The 11,047-nt window shown below is 36.3% G+C and overlaps 1 pseudogene; it reads left to right on the top strand.

Annotated features, from left to right (window-relative positions):
* The first annotated feature begins 5,691 nt into the window (after nucleotides 1-5,691).
* Nucleotides 5,692-6,836, top strand: LOC101826870 (annotated as a pseudogene).
* Nucleotides 6,837-11,047: the final 4,211 nt, after the last annotated feature.

Raw genomic sequence — 11,047 nt, 5'->3', positions numbered from 1 at the left:
ATGGGAGTCCAAAGTCTATGTGTATACTCGGGATGTATACTGATCTACTACCCAAGGCTCAATAGATTACCTAGGCCTCCTCACTGACACCCCCATTCAGGGGGTCTTGATCAGTCCCATGTTGGATTCCCAGGCAGGTCAGCTGTTTCTGGGGTTAAACCAGCCCAGTCTTAACTCCTTTGGTCATCAGTCTTCCCTCTCTGTTACTGGCTTTCTTGAGTTCAGCTCAGTACTTAGCCATGGGAGTCTGCCTCTGCTTCCATCAGCCACTGAATGACGTTTCTGTTTCCCAGACTCTCTGGCCATGGGATTGTAGGCTGGCACTCCCCAGATCTATGTCTAAAATCCATATATGAAAGAGTACATGCCATGTTTCTCTTTTTGTGACTGGGTTACCTCACTCAGGATGGTTTCTTCTAGTGTCATCCATTTGCCTGCAAATCTCAGGATTCCATTGTTTTTTTTTCTGCTGAATAGTACTCCATTGTGTAAATGTACCACATTTTCTCTAACCACTCTTAGGTTGATGGGCATCTAGGTTGCTTCCAAGTTCTGGCTATTACAAATAATGCTGCTATGAACATAGTGGAACACACATCTTTGTTGTATAAATGGGCATCTTTTGGATATATGCCTAAGAATGGAGTTGCTGGGTCTTGTGGTAGGTTTATTCCCATTTTTCTGAGGAATCTCCATACTGATTTCCAAAGTGGCTGAACCAGTTGGCACTCCCACCAGCAATGGAGGAGTGTCCCCCTTTCACCACATCCTCTCCAGCATAAATTGTCATTGGTGTTTTTGATTTTAGCCATTCTGATGGGAGTGAGATGGTATCTCAGAGATATTTTGATTTGCATTTCCCAAATGGCTAAGGATGTTGAGCACTTTCTCAAGTGCCTCTAAGCCATTTTAGACTCCTCTATTGAAAATTCTCTATTTAGTTCTGCAACCCACTTTTTAATTGGATTCTTTGGTGTTTTGGAGACTTGCTTTATGAGTTCTTTGTAAATTTTGGAGATCAACCCTCTGTCAGATGTGGAGTTAGTGAATATTTTTTCCCGTTCTGTGGGCTGCCTTTTTGTCTTGCTGACTGTGTCCTTTGACTTACAGAAGCTTCTTAGTTTCAGGAGGTCCCATTTTTTAATTGTTGATCTCACTGTCTGTGCTACTGGTGTTATGTTCAGGAAGCTGTTTTCTGTACCAATACGTTCAAGGGTACCACCCACTTTCTCTTCTAAGAGGTTCAGTGTGGCTGGATTTATGTTGAGGTCTTTGATCCATTGGGATTTAAGTTTTGTGCATGGCAATAAACATGGATCGATCTTCTATATGTTTTCAACTGTTATTGTTTTCATGTCATCAATCTGAAGGGCTTGTATTATTATCTCATACTTAATATGTACCACATACTATGAAAACACATTTTCAGTTTCTTGATTTCACTTATGATGTGTTCAAAATTCTTCTTATTATTTTTTTAAAGTAGATTTAATTCTTGGCTTTCACCAATTAAGACACATAAATTATATTTATTTTTAAATATATGTATGAAAACTAATGCCTATGTCAACTATGAGTTTATTTCTTTTGTTCTACAGCTGCTTTGCTCTCTAGCTGATTGTTCTCTTTTGATGTCACTTGCAACTCAAGATAAAGTTTATGTTTTTCTTTGTTGGTTTACTAGAAAACACATTCCAGTTGCTTACTGACAAGCAGATAATGCTGAATTAAATGACCACAATTTATTTTGATGTTGAACTTGCACCAAGATGGATTCAAATCTTTTGCTGGAATTCAGACCTTCCTTCCTCCTAAATCACAACTTTAGAATCTATTCTGGAGACTCTGGGGTGTTTACTGAGCTAGCTTTTCATAGCAGGCTCTGAACTCAATTTTTGTTAACTGTAAATAAGAGTTCTGTGTTTGCCTAGCATTCCAGCTTAGCTTATTGGCCTCCTGGGTGGGAAAGTACTTAGCAGTCCATAAATGCCTTGTTGAGAATAGCTTGAGAGTGTGTGTGCTCAACACTCTCTCTGGGAGTGTTGCAGAACAACTCAAATATGGTTGCTGAAAGACCACCTCACATTCTCAGGTACTCTACTCCTGGACTTCCTGCTCAGCTTCTTAACCACTTTATTGTACATGGTTAGGAATTAGCCCACGATGTGCAGAACAGAATAACTTACAGAATGAAAAAAAAGAAAGAAATGAAAAAGGAAAGAATATGACTGCTCCTAGGTATGGTTAGGAGGTTTTTTTTAATAGATAAAAGTGAGACCATAGTCAAAAGCAGGGACATCTGGGAGAGTCCAGAGTGAAGATGTCCCTGAGCCCAACCATGTGAGGAGAGCCAGAGAGGAGCACCTACCAAGAGGGGCAGCCTGGGCCAAGAGACTGACCAAAAGAGTAAAGAGTAGAACAAAAAACGTTGCCCTTACCCAAAATGACTGGATTACATAGGTAAGGGCAACCCTGTCCCTGGGCTGAAGAATCTTAAGGTAGATGAATATATATGGCAGCCATACCCTGTAACCGGTGGGGACTAATGTATTCTGATATAGCATGGCTGTCAGTGTCTACTTTGGTATGATAATGGGACCCTCAGTTAGCCATTCTTCCCAGGCTTGAGACCTAATACTTCTATATCATGCTCACTTTCATTACCATTCTGTTTTTGACTAGAATTCCTCCTAGTATTCTCATTGTTCTGATATTTGTTTTCCAGCTGTTTGGGGGGTAAATATGTGGGTATTTTTGCCATTAGCAATTTTAACCTTAGCAAAAGCACTTGAATTGTTTTAAAATATGCAGTGATTATTAAATAAAAATCTGTATTATAAAAATACCAATTGTTCCTCTAGTATATCAAGAACATGCAGATCATTAGCACTCTGAGTCAAAACAATTGATCAACACTCTGATTGTCACAAGGTACTCAAACCATTTACTGGGTCTTTTAAAAGGATGTCTGAAGTGTAGTAGCAAATATTCTTTTGTTCTCCCAAAGAATCATACAAAACTGATTATTTGGCTTTAAATGACCCAACTTGAATGCAAGTTATAAAAGTATGAATATCGTCTGTTTTATTCTAAGTATATTCACACACAAATCCATAGGTCTGCATACATAACTAAAAATATTTAATTAACAAATACAATTACTTTTAAAGTAAGTTATTCCTGTAAACTTCCAATTCTTTCTGGTTTCTGCCATTTCTAGTCAAACTAATATGGGAAAATATGCAATTTCAGTTGCGTATATTTGTTTGTGTGTGGCTGTATTCATGTGTGTGGCTGTGTGGGTGAGTGTGGCTGTGTGGGTGTGGTTGCACATGTATATACACATGGGTGCATATGGGTGTGCATATACATGTGTGTGTCATTGTTCCTGAAATTCTTGAAGTATTCTGTGCTATTAGGTAGTTTTCTGAACAATGTCAATGTCATGATGCTTGATGGTAGGCAAATTAGGAAGACAGAGAAGTAAATAATAGTGAAGGGATTTTAAGGCAGGCTACCACTGAACTGTCTTTATTCATGTTTAGAGGGAAATATTTGAAAAATAAAATAAAAGCTTTTTCTACTTTCAGAAAATAGGTATAAAAGGCAGGATTAAAGGTGAACATTTAAAATATATAAGATAGAATCTAATTTGTCTCTTTTAGGAAAATACAACAAATTTAGATTATTTGAAGACATTGTAAACAAATGAAGCTGGAAAGATGTCTATGTTAAAACCATAAATCAACATATAAATTTATGGCAAATAACTTGGATGGGACCATGTCTCCTGTTCAGAATAGACTTTATTCACACATGCTTTTAGATGCACATTCTGGCTTTAATGTAATGTAAATGAAATTTGATGCAGGTGGACCTGGCCAGGATCTCCTTTTGTAACTTCAGTGATAAATAACCAGGTTTTGAAGGAGTACAATACATTAAGGAAACACTTGAATGAAAGACAACACCAGCAAAGGCAGAGATTACAACACTTGGATTGGAAATCGCTAAGTGATAAGCATGTCCCTTGTTAAACATGTGTTTATTCTTTTTGTATAATCAGTGTGAAAGACACCACACTTAGGCAAACTATCTATTTCAAAACGTGATAAATCCATTATGTTCTAGGATACCAGTGGCAAATCAAGTTTTCTCGCAAGTCCTCAAATTAGAAGACATAAGAATCTTTGCAGCACTTTGTAGCACTTAGCATTTCAATTTTTCATTTATAGTGGAGAGAAGTTGATGATGAACTTTTCTTCAGTCCTTGCTTTATTTTGAAAAATTCACTTTAGTAAAGCTACTTTTCATTTAAAGAGCGATGGTACGTAAATTTGGATGGGTTGTGCTTTCAGATTGGGTACCAACTGCACTGAAAATAATAGAAACAATGCACTCCAATTCTGTAAATAGTCCTGCATTCCTTATGCAATGGTCACTTTTCTTTTCTTTTGGTAGACTAGACATGACAAAATCTACTCAGTGCAGAGATGACAAATGAAACCAAACCTAGAAGTCCTAGAGTCCATAGAAAAATGATGGACCCTGAACGTTTCATTTGGGATCAGCTTTTCAGAAAGGAGAAAATCTCTTTAAATTTTTATTTTATTTATTATTTTATTTTTCTGTGTCTGCCTCACCTGCTGCCATGAAAAATGAAGCTGCAGAGTTACTGCTAAGATAATAGCACAGAAAATATTTCCCCAAACACAGGTGTGCTACACTAGTGGAATCAAGTATAGTTGTGGCAATGTTATGATGCTAGGTAGATGTCAATTGTGATACACACGAACCATGGTACCAGATGGATGCAAAGGCAGTGACCCAGTTTCCAGAACAATAAACAGCTGGAACAAGTGATCTGAACTCTTTCTGGTAAATTTCTGCAAGAGACTGCTCATGCTGAGGCTAGAGCACAAAGTGTATGGTTGCTATGGCATTTCAAATCAATTGGTTTTAAAAGCAGGGAGATAATGGGTTTAAATCCCACCTCATTATTTCTTCATGCCATATTCACATGCCACTGAGGGTTTTGGTTCATGGAGATAACTGTACAAACCTAAAGAGATTCCCACAAATATTCTATGAAATGTACACAGAGCTCCTGGTTCAAAAATGTGTGTTCTGTATGTGCTACTTCACATTTTACTGCTCAGGAGATGCTATAACTATACGCCGCTGGTCCTTCTCATTTTCTCCAGAAAAAAATCTCTATTTATTCCAATAATACATTCACACTGTAGACTAGTTATAAAAGATAAATAATTTATAAAATAGTTATTCACAATAACTGTATTAGGAGATATACAGTTAATGTTATATATATTTATATGTTTTTAAATATTCATCACAAAACTTCTGTTAAAACTTTGTAGTCTATAGTCTATTTTCAATAAATGCACATGTATAGAACATATATTATAAAATACAAAATATTTATAAAAATGAAGAAGTTATAATGGCTCCCACACTTCTGTCACTATTATTTAAGTTTTAGGTTCACTTTGGTTCATTTAACTCCTCTCTCCCCTCCTTGTACTGTTATTCTCTGACATGTTATAAATAATATGCAAAAGGCATATAGTCTGCTATATGTTTCAGTATTCATACCTCAAATATGCAGATATTTATTATGATGATCTTGAGCTATTTGTTGTTGTTGTTGCCCAACATATTAGCAAAGCCACAATGGTCATTGCCACTCTCCTCACTTTGCCATGCTGCCAAACCATGACAAGAAAGAAAGATGCCAGAGAGTTGTCCAAGAAAGACAATGCTCCAGTAAACAAGTCTGAGGGCAAGGCCCAAATGAAATGGTCAAAATGTAAAACTCAACTATCTAGTCCCATTTGACAAAGCTACTTATGATAAACTGTAAGGAAGTTTCCAACCATAAGATCATTTCTTCAGTTATGGTCTCTGAGAGACTGATATAATACAAAATATAACAGACCCAGAGACAGATATTGGTTTAGTGGCATCTAGCCTTGCCATTGAACTTGTAGTGATGGCCATACCCTTTGGGTGTGGTCTCAGGTGCAGAGGTGACCCATTATAAGGTATAGGAGGGGCTGGCTCATGCTCTGTTTGGGTTGTGGAGAGCATCAGAAGGGCAGAGACTGCATCTTCTGGAGCAGGAAGACCAAGGTGGTTATTTGCTCCTATTTGTGTTAGGGCTTTCTAATGAATACCTATTTATCATTTATCCTTGATCTGGTGGACTCATTAAAACTCTGCCTTCATATTGGAGTTCAAGCTTCAAGCTAAAGACATCAGAAAATGAAGAAGTCAAGCCAGTAGGTCTTACCTCTACCCAGCTGAAATGGCAATCCTGTCTGCATTAATCCTCAGAGGCAAAAGTCTCTGAATCCCTGTCTCTTCCACTTTTCATTCCTTTCTCTGCCCATCCATATCTTGTCTCCACCTCCCTAGTGCTGTGATTAAAGGATTGTGATCCCAGGTACGGGGATCACCTTTGTGTGAGCTATTTCTGTTAGGATTGGATCAATTTCATGTAGTCATTGTGGTCTTGAACTAACAGAGATCCATTTACCTATTCATCCTGAGTCTAGGATTAAAGGTGTGTACCACCACTACCTAGCTCTACAGCTAACTAGTATGACTGCTTGGCTATTTTGATCTCCAGTGGTTTTAATGAATCATGAACAATATATCACCACAACTGAGAATTCATAGTTCTCTGACCCTAGCAGCCCTTCAGGAGCTACTTTAGTAAAGAACTTATCTCATTGGTTTTTAAGAACAGAATACAAGTAATTTATAGCAAAACCACAAATGGTACAGATACCCCACCTAGGGGTGAAGATGCATGAACAGGGTCAACCAGCTGTATATTTTGAAAAGTAAAACTACCTCATGGAATAATTTATTATAAGTGTTAAATATATTCAAACTAAAAAGTTTTCTAAAGGTATCTATTTATTTGTTTTGTATTTTTGCAACAGGTCTTTTCTGTATACATCTGACTGTCCTGGATGTCACTCTGTAGACCAGGCTAGCCTTCAATTCAGAGATCAGCTTGCCTCTGCTTCCAGAGTTCTGGGATTAAAGACATGTTCTACCATTGCCTGGCATCAAAGTAAAGCAGTTTTTAAGAGGGAGAGAGACAGACAGACAGAGAGAGAGAGACAGAGAGAGAGAGAGAGAGTGTGAGTGTGTGTGTGTGTGTGTGTGTGTGTGTGTGTGTGTGTGCGCGCATGCGCACGCATGGTTTGAGCATAGGTAGATGCATGGCCTTTTTGTATACACATCAAGGATAACGTGGAGTATCAGTTGCTTTTCTTCTAACTTAATGAAACAGTTTCTTATTATACTTCACTAGTCATGCCAGACTGGCTAGCTCATGAACTCACCACATTTCGAGTTGATTTTTCTGTATTGCATTAGGCAGTATAGAAACACAAGGGATATAAAACAAGCAAAGCCTTTGTTCTTAATGCAATATTGCCATTTAAGTGATAAAAATACAACACATTTCTTTTTAAGGCATTTTCCTTCTATTTAAAATATATTTTTTCTCACATAATTTATCCTGATTATGGTTTCTCTGTCCTCTATTCTTCCCAGGTCTTTCCCACCCCCTCTCTCATTCAGATCCACTGAATTATGTCTGTCTCTCATTAGAAAACAAATATGTTTTTAAGGATAATAGCAAAATAAAATATTATATGGTAAAACAAAAACCAACACATTTGAAGAAAACAAATCAAATGCACAAAAACAATCCAGAAGTAAAAGAGCCTAAGAATAGTAACAAGAAACATATATGGAATAGTTCACACACTCCGGAGCCCCCTAAAAACACTAAACTGGAAGCCATAATACATATGCAAAGGACCTGTAAGATAAGAGATAGAAAATAAATTTAAAAGTATATAAACAAAACAAAGTAGTAAATAAATAATATAAAATTCAGAAGACATGAAATGACATCATGGGACAAGGGACCCAAAGATGTTTTTGCACTCATTTCATGTTGGCTGTCTATTGCTGGGCATATAGCTTGCCCTTAAGATTGGTTTATTTCTACAGTGAGATTCCCTTGGAGAAAACTAAATTTGAATTTGGAGGTTGCTTCTAGGCGAGGGAGGGGGTATGTGTACAAGTTTGCACTCCCAACAGCAATGGAGAAGTGTTCCTCATACTCCAAATCCTCACCAGCATAAGCTGCCATTTTATTGATATTAAGAATTCTGAGGGGTGTAACATGAAATCTCAAAGCAGTGTTGATTTGCATATCCCTAATGATTAAGGATATTCAACATTTTTTAAAATGTTTCTCAGACATTCGTGTTTCCTCTTTTGAGAATTCTCTGTTTAGATCTGTAACCCATTTTTAAATTGGGTTATTTGTTTTCTTGATATCTAGTTTTCTTGAGTTCTTTATATATTTTGGACATTAGCTCTCTATCAGATGTTATGTTGATAAAAATATTTTCCCATCCTGTAGGCTGATGATTTGTTTAAATAATAGTATCCTTTGCAATAACAGAAGTTTTTGGTTTCAAGTGGTCCCTGGACTACAGAGCAAAAATAACTTTCTAAGAAAAAATAAACCTGACAGATAATAGACAACTAAGGAAATTGTTGTATTTACTAGTCGCTATGAGCACAGCATGTATAAGAGAAAATACTGCTCAAGAAAAATTATAGCAGTCAAAGATACTCACAAAATACTTTATTCAGGATTCTCCCCACAGGAGACAGATTTTTGATCATCCAGTTTTGGTAACTGGCTTTACTCAGTGGAAAAGCAAAGTTGTGAGATATCATGACAGCAGGGGCAAGGGGAAACCAAAGTTTCTGATCTTCTCAAAGACCCTAGACTGTAGAGACACTCTGTTTTGTCTTCTGGGACAGTTACATTTCAAATAAATGTGGTGAGTCTTAAGGATATCAAGGGTTCGTTAAATAGGTTAATAGGTCATGCACTTCAAAGGGGAAAATAAAGAATACAAAATTAATTAGGTCAGCAACTTTATGTCATGGAGAAATGTGAGAAGAAATTATTAAACTGAGGTGAATTTTAAGCCGTGTTGTTACTTTACAATATTAAATATCCTGAAATTATTTACTAATGGATGGATAATTGCATAATGATTATGATGTCAAACTTTATAAACTCTAATATTAATGACTCTGTCTTTCTTCATAGTTCAGCTCTACTAATATTGGAAGATATGAGGACAATGAAATATTATTACAAATGAAAATGATCATGGAAGCTATTGAATGTGTACGTAATTTAAGATACAAAACCACTGATAAAATTATACTAGTCTCAATGCTACAGGAACCTCAAGTTCATACTGTTTGTTATTCTTTGACAAAAAGGAGAAAGAGGTACTAGGAAAAATAATTTTCCCAAGATCTACCCTAAGGAAAATAAAGGGATTTTGTTTCTATCTCTAATTCCTTCCTGGACAGAAGGCAATGGCAGAATGCAAATGTCTTTTGTGGATACTCCTAGTTACAGTGGGACAACAGTTTAGGCAAGCCTATACTTAGGTGGTCTTCTTCACTTTTTTTCCAGAGACACATATGACTTTTCTTTAAGTTGGCTGATATGAGTTGAAGAGACAAAGCAGCTTAAGACATGTCTTTATCATTTCAGGCAAGCATCCTACCATTGAACTCCACCATATTTAAGTCCTTTTCCTTATTCATGATAGTTGATAAGTACAAACAATGAAATTAATTTAGTATTCTGGATTCTGCATGACATAGTGCTGATCTGTCAGACAAGATTGTCTTGCTGGTAAAGTAGCAGAATGTTTGTTACTGGGCAGCTAGCCGATTTTCAATCATATTTGAGGCATAATGCATGATAGGAAATTTCTTGATTGGTGTGGTAATCATGGACTGAAGTCCATGACTGGGAGGTCATGTTGTAGGGTAGTACCTGCTATTCTTTATTTTTAAATAGTCGTACTGAGAAAAATGCCTTACTAGTATTTTTGGGCGTCTTTTCCCAGACAGACACTCTTTAAGTAGCTCCACTTGCCTTTAACTCCTCATGAGACCTACTCTGGCTTTAAGATTGTGGTCTTCCTTGTGCGTTTCAGTTTCAGGAATGCCACAATGACAGTCCTATGTAGCCTCACAGGACTGGGCACCTTTCTGAAACTTAGCATACCATATGAAGAAGGTTGTCATTTAAATATTAGAGAGAAAAGGAAAATGTAATGGTTTCTCCTGCTGTTTGATAATAGGTTATAATAAGCATGATAGTACAATCCCAGTGGTGGATGGGCTGAGGCAGGGAGATCATTAATTTAAGGCCAGCCTAGACTACAGTACAAAACATCTATCTTAGAGAAAAAAAAAAACAACTAAATAGACCACTAAGAAAAATACTTATACTCACTGGTCCAATTACATTACAAAAATCAATAGCCTAATTAGAATACTAGAGATTAAGAAATACTGAAAGTGAAATTTTCAAAAATTTCAATTAAAATACTTTTGAAAATGTAACAGAAATGATAAGAAACCAACAAGAACAAAATGGTGATGAGGAGTATCATGCTCAAGACTTTAGTTTAACCCTAACCATGCATAAATATATACCTATATAAACCATTGTGATAGTGTTTACTGTACATTTGGATTTTTTAATTTCTGTGAAAAATGGATCTTTAATATGGGCAATTGAAGTATTACTTTTATAAATGTGTTACAGAATTATCAATATAACTAATATATTATGAGCTTATTTTCATAATTGATATCAAATTTACAGAAGTCAAGCAAGACAATGTTTTTATTCATTATTTTATAGGCCCTTTCTATTTCCTGTAAGTTATCTTTTTATGTAAAATAATCATTCACAAACAATAATGCTTTGCTACTTCCCAAAACAGAACAATGTGACAAAGATTGAAATTATAATAATTAGCATGTGACAATAAATGAGGCAGGAGGCAGAATGCCTCCTGTAGAAAAGCTGTAAGCAGTGCATCTCTGGACACATCCAGTGCTCACAAAGCAGGGCTGTATACTAACTTAGGTTCTTTATGCAAGA

Source organism: Mesocricetus auratus, unplaced genomic scaffold (genome assembly GCF_017639785.1).
Source record: "Mesocricetus auratus isolate SY011 unplaced genomic scaffold, BCM_Maur_2.0 Super-Scaffold_6730, whole genome shotgun sequence".
NCBI lineage: Eukaryota > Metazoa > Chordata > Mammalia > Rodentia > Cricetidae > Mesocricetus > Mesocricetus auratus.
The sequence above is the reverse complement of the archived record's forward strand: the minus strand, read 5'-3'. Positions and strand labels throughout refer to the sequence as shown.